This window comes from Oncorhynchus tshawytscha, linkage group LG09 (assembly GCF_018296145.1).
Source record: "Oncorhynchus tshawytscha isolate Ot180627B linkage group LG09, Otsh_v2.0, whole genome shotgun sequence".
Lineage (NCBI taxonomy): Eukaryota > Metazoa > Chordata > Actinopteri > Salmoniformes > Salmonidae > Oncorhynchus > Oncorhynchus tshawytscha.
In genome coordinates this window covers 38,528,706-38,548,345 of record NC_056437.1, presented here as the reverse complement: position 1 = coordinate 38,548,345, position 19,640 = coordinate 38,528,706, and the positions used below count along the sequence as shown (strand labels likewise).

Sequence of the window (19,640 nt, the reverse complement as noted above, 5' to 3'; positions counted from 1 at the left end):
AGGTGCACCATTCTTAAGGAAATGGCCTTTGACTCTAAACAATGGGCTGGACCAGCAAGATGAGTGAACTTTTTAGCTGATGTCATTTTAATCATGGGGCTGGATGGGAGGCCCCCTAATCATATTAGCTGAACTCTCCAGCCAGACCGCAATAGATCACGTTCACAAATCTGCTTGAGGTTGTGACCTGTTTCTAAATACAATACATTGCAGAGACTTCAATGAGAAGTACTTGTTTGTCCAGTTATATTATATTTGTGTACTAATTCATGATATATTAGCATTTTATTCATCAACTGGTTCATGTAAACAGGATGAGCTTGATGGTGTTAACTGTCCCAGTCTTAACATTATCTTCCTGGGCTAACAGTGGATGTCTTTATTAATGATTCCACCTAGATGTATAACTCTATAGCGGTACTAAATACTAACTCTTAACAGCTTTGTTCTTTTGACAATTTTCAGATGCCTTTGCGGTTTACTGAAGCAATCCACTGGGACCTTGCAGGCTTCAAATAGCTTTTGGCCTTTGGAGAAGATCATGTTAAAGAAGCTCTGACGAAGGCCTTGAGGCAGATTATTAATAAAAAGCGTGATACTAAAGCGAGCGGTGTTATGTTATTCAATTGGTAATATGCAACAAAGATGGCTCAAATGGGGAAGTGTCTTTTGAATTTGGGAAAGATGGTGTTCAAATTCATTGGATTGATCACATCTCACAATCTAAATTTTAAGGGAGTATATTGCATTGGAAGCCTAATTTGAAGATTATACTTGTCATGTAGTAAACTGGACTTGTTCAAAACAGACATTACTGCATTGAAGAGGAACTGCCCCCTAATAATCCAAATCCTTTTGAAAATAGCCTGTGGTATCATTTTATTCTAGTGTCAATTGACATAAGTGAGATTACTTTGGTTATCGTAAACTAAGTTTGACACCTCTGTCACAAGGAGTAAAGTTAGGGCTGGGTTTGTATTACATTTGTCAAATCATGCCCCCCTTAGACTTGCTGTGCAAATTGCCCATGTTACTTAGCTATGAGAAACTAGCCACAAAGATTACCGATGGACTACAGTTAAAATAAAGTACCTCATTGAAAGTGCAAATGGGAATGTGCCATATTTGAACTAGATGCAAAATAAGTTTGGACTGTTACACATTCAAGAGAACATGCTAATTTGACAAAGTAAAAATCTAATCTCAATGGATATAGTTGTCTTACGAATTGCATTGGGGCATACTTTTCACTGTACAGCCTTACTAGTGGATCAATGAAATGGGTTATCAGTCTACTCCGTGACACCCACAACTGTAGAATTTAAACTAGTGTCATAACATTTGACGTTACACTTAACTTCTTTGGGATAGGTGGGACGGTAGCGTCCCACGTCGACAACAGCCAGTGAAATTGCAGAGCGCCAAATTCAGAAAGTTATAATAAAATGTCCTTAAACATACAAGTGTTATACATCAGCTTAAAGAAACTTCTTGTAAATCAAACCGCTGTAAGATTTCAGAGGCTTTACGGCGAAAGCAAACCATGCGATTATCTGAGAACAACGCCCGGCAGACAAATCATTACAAACAGTAACCAGCCAAGCAGAGGAGTAAGTCAGAAATAGCAATAGACTTTATCACTTGCCTTTGGTCTTCGTATGGTTCCACTCAAGACTCATGTTAGTTTTGTTCGATAAAGTCCCTGTTTATGTTCAAAAACCTGTTCTGTTCAGTAATCCATTGGCACAAAGCACGGTCACAGCAGGCAGACGACAATTCAAAAAAGTACTGTAAGTTCGTAGATATGTCAAAAGATGTTTATAATCAATCCTCAGGTTTTTGTCGTAATTCGATCATATTTCAACCGGACAATAGCTTCAACAGAAAAGGAAAAACCAGAGGCGCGCTCTCGTGATCGCGCAGGACATCTCTGGAAATTTCCACTGGCCTCTCATTGAAAGTGATGTTTCTCCCTAATTTTTCAGAGTAAGCCTGAAACAATGCCACGTAGTGGAAGCCATAGGGATCGTGAACTGCGTCATAAGTCTTTGTATGGTGGATAGGCTTTCAATGGAAAAACAGCCTTTTCAAAATAATAGCACTTCCTGGATGGACTTTCCTCAGGTTTTTGCCTGCCATATCAGTTCTGTTAGACATTTTAACAGTTTTGGAAACTTTAGTTTCTTTCCAAATCTACTAATTATATGCATATCCTAGCTTCTAGGCCTGAGTAGCAGGCAGTTTACTTTGGGCACCTCAGTCATCCAAACTTCTGAATACTGCCCCCTATCCCCAAAAAGATTAACTATAATCACGTGTCACCAAGTAATTGTTAAACACTTTTGCAAAGGTCTACAGTAGCCTCAACGGCACTCTGTAGGTTAGCACCATGGTATAGCCGGAGGACAGCTAGCTTCCATCCTATGATTACTTCAATACAAACCGTAGAAGGCTGATTGTTCTCACCCCTTTCCATGGACACACAGTAATTATGACTACTTCCGGAGGACATACTCCAACCAGAGCGCTTGCAGCATGAACTGACATGTCCACCCAGTCAAAGGAGCAAATGTTAATTCTCTGATCAAGTCTGAGTTCCTGAGCGCTCTAGAGCAGATCTTCAAGGATTGCTCTGTTAATCTTTCCCTTGATCCTCAGTCTCCCTGCCCCTGAAACATCCCACAGCATGATGCTGCCACCACCATGCCTCACCAAAGGGATGATGCCAGGTTTCCTCCAGACATGACGCTTGGTATTCAGGCCAAAGAGTTCAATCTTGGTTTCATCAGAACAGAGAATCTGGGTGGTCAGAGTCCTTTAGGTGAATGTCAAACTCCAAGCGGGTTGTCATGTGCCTTTTGCTGAGGAGTGGCTTCTGTCTGGCCACTCTACCACAACGGCCTAATTTTGAGTGCTGCAGAGATGGTTGTCTGGAGCTCTGTCAGTGACCATCGGGTACTTGGTCACCTCCCTAAGGCCCTTCTCCCCCGATTGCTCAGTTTGGCTGGGCAGCCAGCTCTAGGAGGAGCCTTGGTGGTTCCAATTTAACAATGATGGAGGCCACTCACTGTTCTTGTGGACCTTCAATGCTGTAGAATTGATTTTGTTACCCTTCCCCAGATCTGTACCTTGACACAATCCTGTCTTGGAGCTCCACGGACAATTCCTTCAACCTCATGGCTTGGTTTTTGCTTTGACATGCACTGTCAATTGTGGGACCTTATAGACAGGTGTGTGTGCTTTTCCAAATCATGCCCAATTTAATTTACCACAGGTGGACTCCAAGTTGTAGAAAGATCTCCAGGATGATCAAAGGAGACAGAATACATCGGAGCTCAATTTTGAGTCTCATAGAAAAGGGTCTGAATACTTAGGTGTTTGTTTTTTAATATTTGCATGTGTTTTTGCTTTCATTATTTGGTGTGTGGATTGCTGGGAAAAAATAATTTAATCCATTTTAGTATAAGGCTGTAACGTAACAAAAAGGGAATGAGTCTGAATTCTTTACGAATGCACTTTAAATACTCTGCACCAGTCTCTCTTGGCTAGAAGTTGATTGACTGCATCACTTTTATTTGATTTTTGTAAGTTCTAAATTGTTTTTTTTTATAGTGAACATACACACAGCTGACACACACACTTACCACACCAGAGGTCTTTTCAGAGTCTCACAAATTCAAGAAAGCGTACAGTATTATATAGAGTCATTATTGCATGGAACTCCATATCATATTCCTCCAATGAACAGCAAACCTGGTTTCAAAACAGATCATGCAACATCCATGGCACAACACCTCTCCCTTATTTGACCTAGATGTTTTTAAATGTATGTAGATCTGTGCTTGAGCAGTTGTCTATTAATGCTCTGTATTGTTTTGTATGGACCCCAGAAAGAGTAGCTGCTCCTTTCGCAACAGCTAATGGGGAGCCTAATAAAATGTCTCTTGCTTGCTCACCAATGGTCATTGATGGGCAGAACAAAATTGGGTAGGTTCACACCCCTTGACTTTCACTACATTTTGCTACAGCCTGAATTTAAAATTGATTAAATTTAAAAAAGAAATAAATGTCTCTGGCCTGTACACAATACCCAATGCCAAAGTGGAATTATGTTTTAGAAATGTAAAATAGACAATACATTGCTTTTAAGTATTCAACCCCTTTTACAGCAAGCCTAAATAAGTTCAGAAGTAAGAATGTTGAATGGACTCTGTGTGCAATAATAGTGGTTAACATGGTCATTGAGGGTAGTCAATTTGATGTCTTTTTTTAAATGATAACCTCATCTCTGTACTTCACACATGCAATTATCTGAATGGTTTCTCAGTCAAGGCAGTACATTTCAAACACAGACCAGGGAGTTATTCCAATGCCTCGCTTAAGGGCACCTAGTGGTAGCTGGGTAAAAAAAAGAAGCAGACTTTGAATATCCCTTTGAGCATTGTGAAGTTAATTACACTTTGAATGGTGTATCAATAAACCCAATCACTGTAAAGATACAGGCGTGCTTCCTAACTCGGTTGCCAGAGAGGAAGGAAACCACACAGGTATTTCACCCTGAGGCCAATGGTGACTTTGAAACAGAGTTGAATGGCTGTGATATGAAAACTGAAGATGGATCAACATTGTATACGGAACAAATATAAATGCAACATGTAGTGTTGGTCCCATGTTTCATGAGCTAAAATACATTTTCCATACCGAGAAAAAGCTTATTTCTCACATTGTGCACAAATTTGTTTACATCCCTGTTAGTGAGCATTTCTCCTTTGCCAAGATAATTCATCCACCTGACAGGTGTGGCATATCAAGAAGCTGATTTAACAGCATTACACTGGTGTACCTTGAGCCAGGAACAATAAAATGCCATCCTAAAATGTGCCGTTTTGGCACACAACACAATGTTTTGTGTGTTTTGTGTTCAAGTTTTGTGTGCAATTGGCATGCTGACTGCAGGAATGTCCACCAGAGCTGTTGCCTGAGAATTTTATGTTAATTTTGCTACCATAAGCCGGTGTACAGAATAAAAATATTCCAAAACATGCATAATGTTTTCAACAAGGCACTAAAGTACTACTGCAAAATATGTGGCAAAGCAATTAACTTTGTGGTCGAGTCAGTTTGGACTTAAATCTACTTGAAAATCTATGGCAAAACCTTAATGGTTGTCTAGCAATGATCAACAACCAATTTGACTGAGCTTGAATATAGAAAATAATAAATGGGCAAATGTTGCACAATCCAGGTGTGGAAAGCTCTTAAAGACTCTCAGCTGTAATCGCTGCCAAAAGTCCTCCCACTGTCAACTGTATTTCTTTTCAGAAAACTTAACATGTATGAACATAAGATTCAACAACTGAGATAAACTGAACAAGTTCCACAGACATGTGACTAAGAGAAATGGAATAATGTGTCCCTGAACAAAGGGGGGTCAAAACCTTCGTAGGTGGTTGAAATCGGATACAAATCTGATCCCTGGCCATTCAACTTGTCTGAACGGTCAAGTCTGATTTATTGCCCTCATGGTTTTTATACTTATTTGGCATTTCTTGATGCTTGCTCTTGACAGTTTTTGGCAAAAACATGTGGTAACAAAATATATATTTTTTAAACTTATTTAATTAGGCAAGTCAGTTAAGAAGAAATTGTTATTTACAATGACAGCCTAGGAACAGTGGGTTACCTGCCTTGTTCAGGGGCAGAACAACAGATTTAGACCTTGTCAGCGCAGGGATTCCATCTAGCAACTTTCGGTTAATGGCCCAACGCTCTAACCACTAGGCTACCTGCTTGTTAATTGTTTACAAACAAATTAGTGAATGTGCTAGAAAGCTAAACGGCTAGCTAGTTGACTGCTGTGGCTTAAATCATTCTTACTCTATGACTTTGAACATTTGAAGCAACTGGGAAACATCCATGGCAGGAATTGTCACCTTAGCTTGCTACATAACTTCTGAGTGATGGGAAGTGTCAACACCAATCGTCGTTCCTACACTGCTCAAAAAAATAAAGGGAACACTAAAATAACACATCCTAGATCTGAATGAATGAAATATTCTTATTAAATACTTTTTCTTCGTTGAATGTGCTGACAACAAAATCACACAAATTATCAATGGAAATCAAATTTATCAACCCATGGAGGTCTGGATTTGGAGTCACACTCAAAATTAAAGTGGAAAACCACACTACAGGCTGATCCAACTTTGATGTAATGTCCTTAAAACAAGTCAAAATGAGGCTCAGTAGTGTGTGTGGCCTCCACGTGCCTGTATGACCTCCCTACAACGCCTGGGCATGCTCCTGATGAGGTGGCGGATGGTCTCCTGAGGGATCTCCTCCCAGACCTGGACTAAAGCATCCGCCAACTCCTGGACAGTCTGTGGTGCAACGTGGCGTTGGTGGATGGAGCGAGACATGAGGTCCCAGATGTGCTCAATTGGATTCAGGTCTGGGGAACGGGCGGGCCAGTCCATAGCATCAATGCCTTCCTCTTGCAGGAACTGCTGACACACTCCAGCCACATGAGGTCTAGCATTGTCTTGCATTAGGAGGAACCCAGGGCCAACTGCACCAGCATATGGTCTCACAAGGGGTCTGAGGAGCTCATCTCGGTACCTAATGGCAGTCAGGCTACCTCTGGCGAGCACATGGAGGGCTGTGCGGCCCCCCAAAGAAATGCCACCCCACACCATGACTGACCCACCGCCAAACCAGTCATGCTGGAGGATGTTGCAGGCAGCTGAATGTTCTCCATGGCGTCTCCAGACTGTCACGTCTGTCACATGTGCTCAGTGTGAACCTGCTTTCATCTGTGAAGAGCACAGGGCGCCAGTGGCAAATTTGCCAATCTTGGTGTTCTCTGGCAAATGAAAAACGTCTTGCACGGTGTTGGGCTGTAAGCACAACCCCCACCTGTGGACGTCGGGCCCTCATACCACCCTCATGGAGTCTGTTTCTGACCGTTTGAGCAGACACATGCACATTTGTGGCCTGCTGGAGGTCATTTTGCAGGGCTCTGGCAGTGCTCCTCCTGCTCCTCCTTGCACAAAGGCGGAGGTAGCGGTCCTGCTGCTGGGTTGTTGCCCTCCTACGGCCTCCTCCACGTCTCCTGATGTACTGGCCTGTCTCCTGGCAGCGCCTCCATACTCTGGACACTACGCTGACAGACACAGCAAACCTTCTTGCCACAGCTCGCATTGATGTGCCATCCTGGATGAGCTGCACTACCTGAGCCACTTGTGTGGGTTGTAGACTCCGTCTCATGCTACCACTAGAGTGAAAGCACCGCCAGCATTCAAAAGTGACCAAAACATCAGCCAGGAAGCATAGGAACCGAGAAGTGGTCTTTGGTCACTACCTGCAGAACCACTCCTTTATTGGGGGTGTCTTGTTAATTGCCTATAATTTTCACCTGTTTATTCCATTTGTACAACAGCATGTGAAATGTATTGTCAATCAGTGTTTCTTCCTACGTGGACAGTTTGATTTCACAGGAGTGTGATTGACTTGGAGTTACATTGTGTTGTTTAAGTGTTCCCTTTATTTTTTTGAGCAGTGTATGACAACTAACATAGTCATGTCAGTAAATGACTGCTGTCTGAACATGCACAAATCTGATTTGGACACATGTAACTTGCTGTTTGGACAGTCAGTTTTCCAGAACAGATTTGAAAAACAAAACTGATTTAATCATTAAGGCCTGCAGTGTGAACATGGCTTCATTGTTCCTCCATGTACTGCAAAACAAGGATAGGCCCTAATTTTACATTTACTATTGGTCGAAATGAGATCAATTACTAAGGTATGGTTTTGAGAAAGGTCAATGAATGTTCAAAACCGAACATGAGACGGAACTACTTCTGACTTTGTGTAATTAAATGTAGTGTTAATTACTAATGAATAAACCACCCGTGTTAAAGTATCATAAGTGCGAGGGATATGTTAGTTCTCTGAGGAGTACCATTACAAGAGGAACTGCAGGAAGAACACACCCAGGAGAGACTAGTGGAAATGGACAGAGCCACACCTCCACCACTGTCAGCCTACGCAGCCTCGCACCAACACTGGGAAGAAAGAACGACTCATTTGAGGGAAGTATACTTATGGGCTTAAATGATTTAAAAAGTGATTAAGCTCCTTGAACTCAAGAGTCCCTTGAGACCGGATGTCCCTAGGGCTGTTGCGTGACCATATTACCGCCACACTGGCAGTCATTACCGCAGTAAAATTTAATGTGACCATCGAGTCACGGTAATCTCCTTTTATGCAATCTGAACACGCATTGGTAGTATGCAACTCACTAACGATCATCAGATCGCTAATGGCCTGGTACTCAGGGCTCTATTTCTCCTCTAACCACTCTGCAAATGCAATTGAAAATCACATCAGACACTTATCATCAAAACTGTATCGTGATTTTTAAAACACCTCACTGTGATTGTTCAATTTGAAGAAAGAAGTTCAATAACAGGTTGAAACAGTGTAAAACATGGTCGTTGTGGGTGTTGTTTCAAAGCCTAACACAACAAAATTATGTGTTAGGTGATGATTAATTCAAATCACCCTTACACATATTAGAGCTTATGCATACACATAGGCCTACAGTGCCTTCAGAAAGTATTCACCCCTCGTCTTTTTCCACAATTTGTTGTTTTATAGCCTGAATTTAAAATGGATTCCATTCAGATTTTTTGTCACTGGCCTACACACAATACCCCATAATGTCAAAGTGGAATTATGTTCAGGAGTAAGAAAGTGCTTAACAAGTCACATCAAAAGTTGCATGAACGTTGTGTTCAATAAGTGTTTAACATTATTTTTTTTAATGGCGACCTCATCTCTGTACCCCAGTCCCTCAGTCGAGCAGTGAATTTCAAACACACATTCAACCACAAAGACTAGGGAGGTTTTCCAATGACTCACAAAGAAGGGACCCTATTGGTAGATGAGTAATAAAAAATATAAAAGCAGACATTAAATATCCCTTAAAGCATGGTGAAATTATTAATTACACTTTGGATGGTGTACCAATACTCCTTTCTGCCACATCTGGTCTTTTGGCCCTCCCGGTCAGCCCAGTTCAATCTCTTCTCTGTCCTGGCGGCACCCCAATGGTGAAACCAGCTTCCCCCTGAAGCTAGGACAGCAGAGTCCCTTCCCATCTGAAATCCTACCTCTTCAAAGAGTATCTTAAATAATCCCACACCACCCCCCTCTCACCGACCCCCACCCCTCAATTAAAAACAAAAATATATACTTTTGTCAACCCCCGCTGACAAAATGTCATGACCGCCACAGCCCAAGTTGTCACAAATTAATTCTTACCTTGAGCCGATGGTCATGGAAGGGGTGGCTGGTTTGAGGTCCATATTTGTGATATCATGTCCTGTGAGGTGAGCCAGCCTGACACCTGCCAGCCACAGCAATGATGAGTGGGTCTTGGCTCGGTCAAACATGTACAGCAGCTGCTGGCAGAAAACCCAGCTGTTCCAGCCCATGCTGACATAAGGGTAGGCTGCCAGGAAGGCCTTGTACATCCCTCTGCTTGGCCAGTACCTGTTTCAGCTTGGCCCTCAGGTAAGGAGCCAGGCCAAGCAGGACCAGCGAGCGCCAGTGCTGTTTCCAACGCAGACCCAGGTGAGATGTCCATTTGTGCCCCGTAGCAGCCACACACTTTAGGCTGTAAAAGTTTTCAGAGAATGAGGCACTAGTCCAAGACAGAAAATGGTGCTGAAGCAATACATCAAGAACGTAGCGAGACGGGATAAACTCATCCAGAACCTGAGGTAATACTTGAGAGAAAGAAATTGCATCATATCAATCTTGAATCATACACTGCTCAAAAAAATTAAGGGAACACTAAAATAACACATCCTAGATCTGAATGAATGAAATATTCTTATTAAATACTTTTTTCTTTACATAGTTGAATGTGCTGACAACAAAATCACACAAATTACCAATGGAAATCAAATTTATCAACCCATGGAGGTCTGGATTTGGAATGACACTCAAAATTAAAGTGGAAAGCCACACTACAGGCTGATCCAACTTTGATGTAATGTCCTTAAAACAAGTCAAAATGAGGCTCAGTAGTGTGTGTGGCCTCCACGTGCCTGTATGACTTCCCTACAACGCCTGGGCATGCTCCTGATGAGGTGGCGGATGTTCTCCTGAGGGATCTCGTCCCAGACCTGGATTAAAGCATCCGCTAACTCCTGGACAGTCTGTGGTGCAATGTGGCGTTGGTGGATGGAGTGAGACATGATGTCCCAGATGTGCTCAATTGGATTCAGGTCTGGGGAACGGGCGGGCCAGTCCATAGCATCAATGCCTTCCTCTTGCAGGAACTGCTGACACACTCCAACCACATGAGGTCTAGCATTGTCTTGCATTAGGAGGAACCCAGGGCCAACCACACCAGCATATGGTCTCACAAGGGGTCTGAGGATCTCATCTCGGTACCTAATGACAGTCAGGCTACCTCTGGCGAGCACATGGAGGGCTGTGCGGCCCCCCAAAGAAGTGCCACCCCACACCATGACTGACCCACCGCCAAACCGGTCATGCTGGAGGATGTTGCAGGCAGCAGAACGTTGTCCACGGTGTCTCCAGACTCTGTCACGTCTGTCACGTGCTCAGTGTGAACCTGCTTTCATCTGTGAAGAGCACAGGGCGCCAGCGGCGAATTTGCCAATGTTAGTGTTCTCTGGCAAATGCCAAACGTCCTGCACGGTGTTGGGCTGTAAGCACAACCCCCACCTGTGGACGTCGGGCCCTCATACCACCATACCATCATGGAGTCTGTTTCTGACAGTTTGAGCAGACACATGCACATTTGTGGCCTGCTGGAGGTCATTTTGCAGGGCTCTGGCAGTGCTCCTCCTGCTCCTCCTTGCACAAAGGCGGAGGTAGCGGTCCTGCTGCTGGGTTGTTGCCCTCCTGCGGCCTCCTCCACGTCTCCTGATGTACTGGCCTGTCTCCTGTTAGCGCCTCCATGCTCTGGACATTACTCTGACAGACACAGCAAACCTTCTTGCCACAGCTTGCATTGATGTGCCATCCTGGATGAGCTGCACTACCTGAGCCACTTGTGTGGGTTTTAGACTCCGTCTCATGCTACCACTAGAGTGAAAGCACCGCCAGCATTCAAAAGTGACCAAAACATCAGCCAGGAAGCATAGGAACTGAGAAGTGGTCTGTGGTCACTACCTGCAGAACCACTCCTTTATTGGGGGTGTCTTGCTAATTGCGTATAATTTCCACCTGTTGTCTATTCCATTTGCACAACAGCATGTGCAATTTATTGTTAATCAGTGTTGCTTCCTACGTGGACAGTTTGATTTCACAGAAGTGTGATTGACTTGGAGTTACATTGTGTTGTTTAAGTGTTCCCTTTATTTTTTTGAGCAGTGTATATTCGGTGCCTTCAGAATTTATTCATACCCCTTGACTTATTCCACATTGTGTTGTTACAGCCTGAATTGCAAAAATTCTCACCCATCTACAAACGCACAAAATACCCCATAAAGACAGTGAAAACATGTTTTTAGACATTTTTGCAAATGTATTGAAAATTAAATGCAGCAGTATCTAATTTACATAAGTATTCACACCCCTGAGTCAATACATGTTAGAATCACCTTTGGCATCTGGTGGTTACAGCATTGAACTAATAACCGGAATGTTGCAAGTTCAAATCCCCGAGCTGACAAGATACAAATCTGTCGTTCTGCTCCTGAATAGGCAGTTATCCCACTGTTCCTAGGCTGTCATTGAAAATGAGAATTTGTTCTTAACTGACTTGCCTAGTTAAATAAAGGTCAAATAAAAAAAGAGCTTTGCACACCTGGATTGTACAATATTTGCACATTACAATTGTTTTTTGCCTTCAAGCTCTGTCAAGTTGGTTGTTGATCATTGCTAGACAGCCACTATCAAGTCTTGCCATAGATTTTCAAGCCAATTTAAGTCAAAACTGTAACTAGGCCACTACATGTCATCTTGGTAAGCAACTCCAGTGTATATTTGGCCTTGTGTTTTAGGTTATTGCCTTGCTGAATGGTGAATTTGTCTCGCAGTGTCTGTTGGAAAGTAGACTGAACCAGGTTTTCCTCTAGGATTTTGCCTGTGCTTAGCTCTGTTTTGTTTATTTTTATCCTAAAAAAACTCCCTAGTCCTGGGACTCCTGAGTGGCTCAGTGGTCTAAGGCACTGCATTGCAGTGCTTGAGGCGTCACTATAGACCCGGGAGAACAATGAGGGTTGCAGCTGGCCATGACCGGGAGACCCATGAGGCGGCGCACAATTGGCCCAGCGTCGTCCGAGTTAGGGGAGGGTTTGGCCTGCCGGGATGTCCTTGCCCCATTGCGCTCTAGCGACACCATGTGGTGTGCCAGGCACATGCACGCTGACATGGTCGCCAGCTGGGCGGTGTTTCCTCTGACATTGGTGCGGCTGGCTTCCAGGTTAAGAGAGCAGTGTGTCAAGAAGCAGTGCGGCCTGGCTGGGTCGTGTTTTGGAGGACGCATGGCTCTCTACCTTTGCCTCTCCCGAGTCCATACGTGAGTTGCAGCTATGGGACAAGACTGTAACTACCAATTGGATATCACAAAATTGGGGAGAAGAAGGGGTAAAAAAATTTTAATAAAAAATCCCTAGTCCTTGTGAATGACAAGCATACCCTTAACATGATGCAGCCACCACTATGCTTGAAAATATGAAGAGTGATATGTTGTGTTGGGTTGGATTTTCCCCAAACATAACATTTTGTATTCAGGACCTAAAGTTAATTTCTTTGACAATTTTTTTGCAGTTTCACTTCAGTGCCTTATTGCACACCGGATGCATGTTTTGGAATATTTTTTTATTCTGTACCCTTATTTTAACAGCGCCCTGTACAACACAACATAAATAAACACATACCACATACAGTACCAGTCAAAAGTTTGGACACAACTTTTTTACATTGTAGAATAATAGTGAAGACATCAAAACTATGAAATAACACATATGGAATCATGTAGTAACCAAAAAAGTGTTAAACAAATAAAAATATATTTTATATTTGAGATTCTTCAAAGTAGCCACCCTTTGCCTTGATGACAACTTTGCACACTCTTGCCATTATCTCAACCAGCTTCACTTGGAATGATTTGGCAATAGCCTTGAAGGAGTTCCCACATATGCTGAGAACTTTTCCTTCACTCTGCGTTCCAACTCATCCCAAACCATCTCAATTGGGTTGAGGTCGGGGGATTGTGGAGACCAGGTCATCTAATGCAGAACTCCATCACTCTCATTCTTGGTAAAATAGCCCTTACACAGCCTGGCGGGGGGTGTTTGGTCATTATATATATATATAATCAAAAATGTAACGAGATTGAACACGGCGACATGCACAAACAAAATGTGTGAATGTCATGATACTAAAGAATAAGCAAGCTATGTCTCCAATGATTAAAAAAAAGTTCTATCTGTGATGTCTCTGCATGACTTGACTTTCACATTTTCATCTGTCAAAATAGGCCACTCAAGAACATTCAGAGACTCAAATCAAATTGTATTTGTCACATGCGCCAAATACAACAGGTGTAGTAGACCTTACAGTGAAATGCTTACTTACAAGCCCTTAAACAACAATGCCGTTTTAAGAAAAATAAGTGTTAAGTAAAAAATAGACAAGTAAAAAATAACAAGGTACTGTTACAGAGTCAATGTGTGGGAGCACCGGGAGGTCAAGGTAATTGAGGTAAAATGTACATATAGGTAGAGTTAAAGTGACGATGCATAGATAATAAACAGAGACTAGCAGAGGGGGGGACAATGCAAATAATCTGGGTAGCCCTTTGATTAGCTGTTCAGGAGCCTTGTGGCTTGGGGGTAGAAGCCGTTAAGAAGACTTTTGGACCTAGACTTGCAGCTCAGGTACCGCTTGATGTGCGGTAGCAAAGAGAACAGTCTATGACTAGGGTGGCTGGAGTCTTTGACAATTGTTTGGGCCTTCCTCTGACACCGCCTGTTGGTGAGGTCCTGGATGGCAGGAAGCTTGCCCCCAGTGATGTAATGGGCTGTACGCACTACCCTCTGTAGTAACTTGCAGTCGGAGACCGAGCAGTTGCCATACCATTGGGATGGTGTTCTTCGGCTTGCAAGCCTCCCCCTTTTTCCTCCAAACATAACGATGGTCATTATGGCCTATTTTTGTTTCTTCAGACCAGAGGACATTTTTCCAAAAGGTACGATCTTTGTCCCCATGTGCAAGTTGCAAACCGTAGTCTGGCTTTTTAATGGCTGTTTTGGAGCAGTGGCTTCTTCCTTGCAGAGCGGCCTTTCAGGTTATGGCGATATAGCACTCGTTTTACTGTGGGATATAGATACTTTTGTACCGGTTTCCTCCAGCGTCTTCACAAGGTCCTTTGCTGCTGTTCTGGGATTGATTTGCATCTCTAGGAGACAGAACACATCTCCTTCCTGAGCGGTATGACAGCTGCATGGTGTTTATACTTGCGTACTATTGTTTGTACAGATGAACGTGGTACCTTCAGGCGTTTGGAAATTGATCCCAATGATGAACCACTTTTTTTCTGAGATCTTGGCTAATTTCTTTTGATTTCCCATGATGTCAAGAAAAGTGGCACTGAGTTTGAAGGTAGGCCTTGAAATACATCCACAGGTACACCTCCAATTGACTCAAATGACGTCAGTTAGCCTATCAGAAGCTTTGAAAGCCATGACATAATTTTCTGGAATTTTCCAAGGCACAGTCACCAAAATTTTCTGAGGTTTTGGCTGATTTCTTTTGATTTTCCCATAATGTCAAGCAAAGTTTGAAGGTAGGCACAGGTACACCTCCAGTTGACTCAAATGATGTCAATTAACTTATCAGAAGCTTCTAAAGCCATGACATCATTTCTGGAATGTTCCAAGCCGTTTAAAGGCACAGTCAACTTAGTGTATGTTAACTTCATATGTTAACAATTGTTGGAAAAATTACTTGTGTCATGCACAAAGTAGATGTCCTAACCGACTTGCCAAAACTATAGTTTGTCAACAAGAAATTTGTGGAATGGTTGAAACACTTAGGTTGGAGTCATTAAAACTAGTTTATGTAAACTTCCGACTTCAACTGTAGATGAAAAATATCTTGGTAACTAGTGTGGTCTACAGCTTATCATGAGTTACTCAGGAGAGCAAAATCTTGTGCACCAGCTGTTGTTTACAAATATACATAGACTGCCACCCCTTGCCTTACTGGAGGCGGCTGTTCTATCTTGCTGATGCAGCGTAAACCCTGCCAGCTGTATGTTATTCATGTCGTCATTCAGCCACGACTCGGTGAAACATAAGATATTACAGTTTTTAATGTCCCGTTGGTAAGATATTCGTTTTCATAGTTTGTCAATTTTGTTATCCAATGATTGTACATTGGCTAATATGACCGAAGGTAGAGGCATATTACCCACTCGCAGTCAGATACTTACAAGGCACCCCGACCTACGTCCCAAATATCTCTGTCTCTTTCTCATGTGAATCACCCGGATTTGGGCCTAGCCGGGTGTCTGAAGTAAATCCTTTGCTTCCAACTTGCTAAAGAAAAAATCTTTGTCCAGTACGGGGTGAGTAATCACTGTCCTTATATCTAGAAGCTTTTTTCGGTCATAAGAGATGGGGGCAGAAACATTATGTACAAAATACATTACATATAACACGAAAAAACAGACAAAAGAGCACAATTGGTTAGGAGACCGTAAAATTGCAGCCATCTCCTCTGAAGCCACTCCTACACTATATTGGCTGTGTGCTTAGGGTTGTTGTCCTGCTGAAAGGTGAACCGTTGCCCCAGCCTGAGGTCCTGAGTGCTCTGGAGCAGGTTTTCAAGGATCTCTCTGTACTTTGCTCCGTTCATCTATGCCTGGATCCTGACTAGTCTCCCAGTCCCTGCCGCTGAAAAACATCCCCACAGCATGATGCTGCCACCACCATGCTTCACTATAGGGATGGTGCCAGGTTTCCTCCAGACGTGACGCTTGGCATTCAGGCCATACAGAATCTTGGTTTCATCAGACCAGAGAATCTTGTTTCTCATTGTCTGAGAGTCTTTAGGTAACTTTTGGCAAACTCCAAGCAAGCTGTTATGTGCCTTTTACTGAGGAGTGGCTTCCGTCTTGCCAATCTACCATAAAGGACTGATTGGTGGAGTGCTGCAGAGATGGTTGTCATTCTGGAAGATTCTCCCATCTCCACAGACGAACTAGAGAGCTCTATCAGAGTGACCATCGGGTTCTTGGTCACCTCCCTGACCAAGGCCCTTCTCCCCCGACTTCTCTGTTTGGCCGGGCAGCCAGCTCGAGGAAGAATCTTGGTGGTTCCAAACTTCTTCCATTTAAGAATGATGGAGGCCACTGTGGTCTTGTGGACCTTCAATGCTGCAGAAATGTTTTGGTACCCTTCCCCAGATCTGTGCCTCGACCACAATCCTGTCTTGGAGTTCAACGGACAATTCCTTTAACCTCATGGATTGGTTTATGCTCTGACATGCACTGTCGACTGTGGGACCTTATATAGACAGCTGTGTGCCTTTTCAAATCATGTCCAATCAACTTAATTTACCACTGTTGGACTCCAATCAAGTTGTAGAAACATCTCAATGATGATCAATGGAAACAGGATGCACCTGAGCTCAATTTTGAGTCTCATAGCAAAGGGTCTCAATACTTGTGTAAATAAGGTATTTATGTTTTGTTTTTTTATAGAAATTTGCAAAAATAAAAACTGTTTTTGCTTTGTCATTATGGGGTATTGTGTGTAGATTGCTGATAATGTTAATTTAATCAATTTTAGAATAAGGCTGTAAAGTAACAAAATGTGGAAAAAGTAAAGGGGTATGAATACTTTCCAAAGGTACTGTATATTCCACTATTTCATCAAAATTAAAAACCTCAAAACATATTGTAACTCTTCTGCAGTAAAATCTCGTACACAGAGGTACTTCTCTGCAGCCGCCTTCTACACTCGTTAAAACACACTGCCCCACACAACACACCCTTTAACTCCTCTGAAGTCAAATTTCGTATACCCAAATACTTCTCTGCAGCTGCCACCACATTTATTTTCTGTGATTTACGTTCCATTTCTGCGGTACAGTTTAACCATTGCTATGGACGCTAAGAAGCCAACCTTACTGAATATATCACTTGTGGCCTATCCCTCTGTGCTGGCACAAGTCTACGGCTCATTGGGATCTTCTCAGGATCCCTCACCCTTGACCCATCCTCCTCTACTTTCTTCACTGCCTCAGCATACGACATCTGCGCCACGCTGGCCACTTCAAACTGCCTCTCTCGTTAATCACCCAACTTCTTGCAAATTCTTTAAATAATAGTCCTGTACAAGGTATTTCCATAGCTGGTAAAGAAATGATTCTAAGCCAGCTGACTGATGATACTACACTTTTTCTGAAAGACGCTAACCAAATTCCCATATTGATCAATGTGAAACAATCCTTTTCCAAAGCGTCTGGTCTATATCTTAACATTAATAAATGTGAACTCATAGCTGTCAAAGATTGTGTTACACCTTCATATTATGGTATTCCAGTAAAAGAAGAACTTACATATTTAGGCATAACCATTACAAAGGATCAAAAGTCTAGAGGCTTAATAAATCTTAACCCTCTTATTAAAAATACCCAGAAGAGGCTAAATCAATGGCTACAGAGGGACTTATCTTTAAAAGGTAGAGTCCTAATAACCAAGGCTGAAGGTATCTCTAGACTAACATAAGGCGCTCTATCTTTATATCTTGACAGTAAAATAAGCAAGGAGATAGACCAGATGCTTTTCAACTTTCTGTGGAGAAACCGTACCCATTACTTGAGGAAAACTGTTGTAATGAACACTTTTCTGGACTTTACTACTTTAAATAATACTTTTAAGATCAATTGGATGAAACAATTCCTAAGAAGACCCACTTCTATCTGTAATTTTATTCCTCATCATGTCTTCTCTACTTTTGGTGGCCTTAACTTAATGTTGTTTTGCAATTATAATATTGACAAAATTCCAGTGAAACTTTCTGCTTTTAATCGGCAGGTTTTCTTGTAATTTATAAACACAATTATTCTCCACACAGATATTATATATGGAATAATCGGGATATGTTGTATAAAAATATGTCTTTGTTTTTAGAATATTGGTTCCGAAATAATATCCTATTGGTGAGCCAACTGGTAAATGCACAGGGTCTTTTACTCAGTTATAAGGAATTCTTATCACTTTACAAGATCCCTGTAACACCTAAAGATTTTGCAATTGTTTTAGATGCCATTCCCTCAGGTGTTGCTCTGTTATTCAGGAATTGACCCTGTTGACTCATCAGTAGGAAAGATTTGTTTCTCTTTTGGTCCATTCAACAACCGAGCGATACAAACCTTGTTTCAGCAGATACCTTATGTCATGCCTTATTGGAATGGATTTATTGATAATATCTGTTGGAAAAAAGTTTGGATGTTGCCACATACATACCTGCTTGTTAACAAAATTAAGTTTCCTTTAAAATTATTCATAAATATTATCCTGCCAACCACTCTATGAAGAAGTTTAAGGAAAACATAAACTCAAATTGCTCCTTTTGTAATGACCACCCAGAAACAGTGTTGCATCTTTTGGCATTGTATTCATGTAGGAAAACTGTGGCAAGACATCAGTAGATTAATAATTGAACACATTTATGAAGATTTTACACTATTGTGGAGAGATGTACTGCTTGGATTCTTTACATACGATAGAAATAAGCTGAAACATTTTTATGTAATTAATTTCATTATTCTTTTGGCCAAATTTCATATACACAAATGTAAATTTACAAACAAAAAAAACACATTTTCTTACCCTACAAAAAGAAATTGAACTGTATTTTAAGACCGTTAAATACTCTACTAACAAAAAAGCTGTTAGAATTGTAAGTGTATGTATGTCCCTTAAGGTCCTTGTGTAATTGTAATGTGATATTGTACCCCCTAGCTCGATTGTCCATTGTATAATATATATATATTTATACTTGTGTTCCCTCAAGTACTTTCTGTATTGATTTGTTGTTAAAAATAAAAAATAAAATAAAATATTTAAACATAATTTTTAAAAATTTAAACTGCCTCTCTCGCACTGGACAGTTCCGGTCCCCAGCAACGTGGGCATCCCTACAGTTGACACACAACTTTATCCACCAAAACTACACAGGCATAGCTAGCTATCGCCAAGTATCTAATTAAAACGTCTTTGTGAACTACTCCGTGTCCCTCTGTAAACATAGTCCGGCTATTTCCGGTCGAAATGAACTGTTTTCCGGTGTTACGCCTTTCTGGCTCCGATACCCTTCACTCATTTTGTTTTTCCGGGAGTGCTCCATCTTTCTACGGCTAGCTATCTCTCTGCGGCAATCAAGGAGCAAAAACATCTTTCCATATCTGGAATAGCTTCACTCACCCTAGCGACGCAGTTTCTTATTGAAATTACCTCTCAAAACAAGTTTGTACCTTTCAATTTGTAATGATGATTTGTTGTGGTTTTAATGTTAACTAGCTAGCGCTAGTTTGCTGGAAGTACAGAGGCCTTACAATCATCCCTAGCCAGCTAACGT

General features: G+C 41.9%; 1 protein-coding gene and 1 pseudogene across 2 annotated transcripts in view; one reads left to right on the top strand and one right to left on the bottom strand.

Moving 5' to 3' along the window:
• Positions 1-7,944: 7,944 nt before the first annotated feature.
• Positions 7,945-12,418, bottom strand: LOC112259130 (annotated as a pseudogene).
• Positions 12,419-19,374: 6,956 nt separating this feature from the next.
• Positions 19,375-19,640, top strand: part of LOC112257929 (AP-2 complex subunit beta) — a 66,768-nt gene continuing 66,502 nt past the window's right edge. For both annotated transcript variants that reach the window (XM_042326865.1, XM_042326864.1), the window contains exon 1: positions 19,375-19,528. The gene's annotated coding sequence lies outside the window, so the exon portion shown is untranslated. The remainder of the gene's footprint in view (positions 19,529-19,640) is intronic.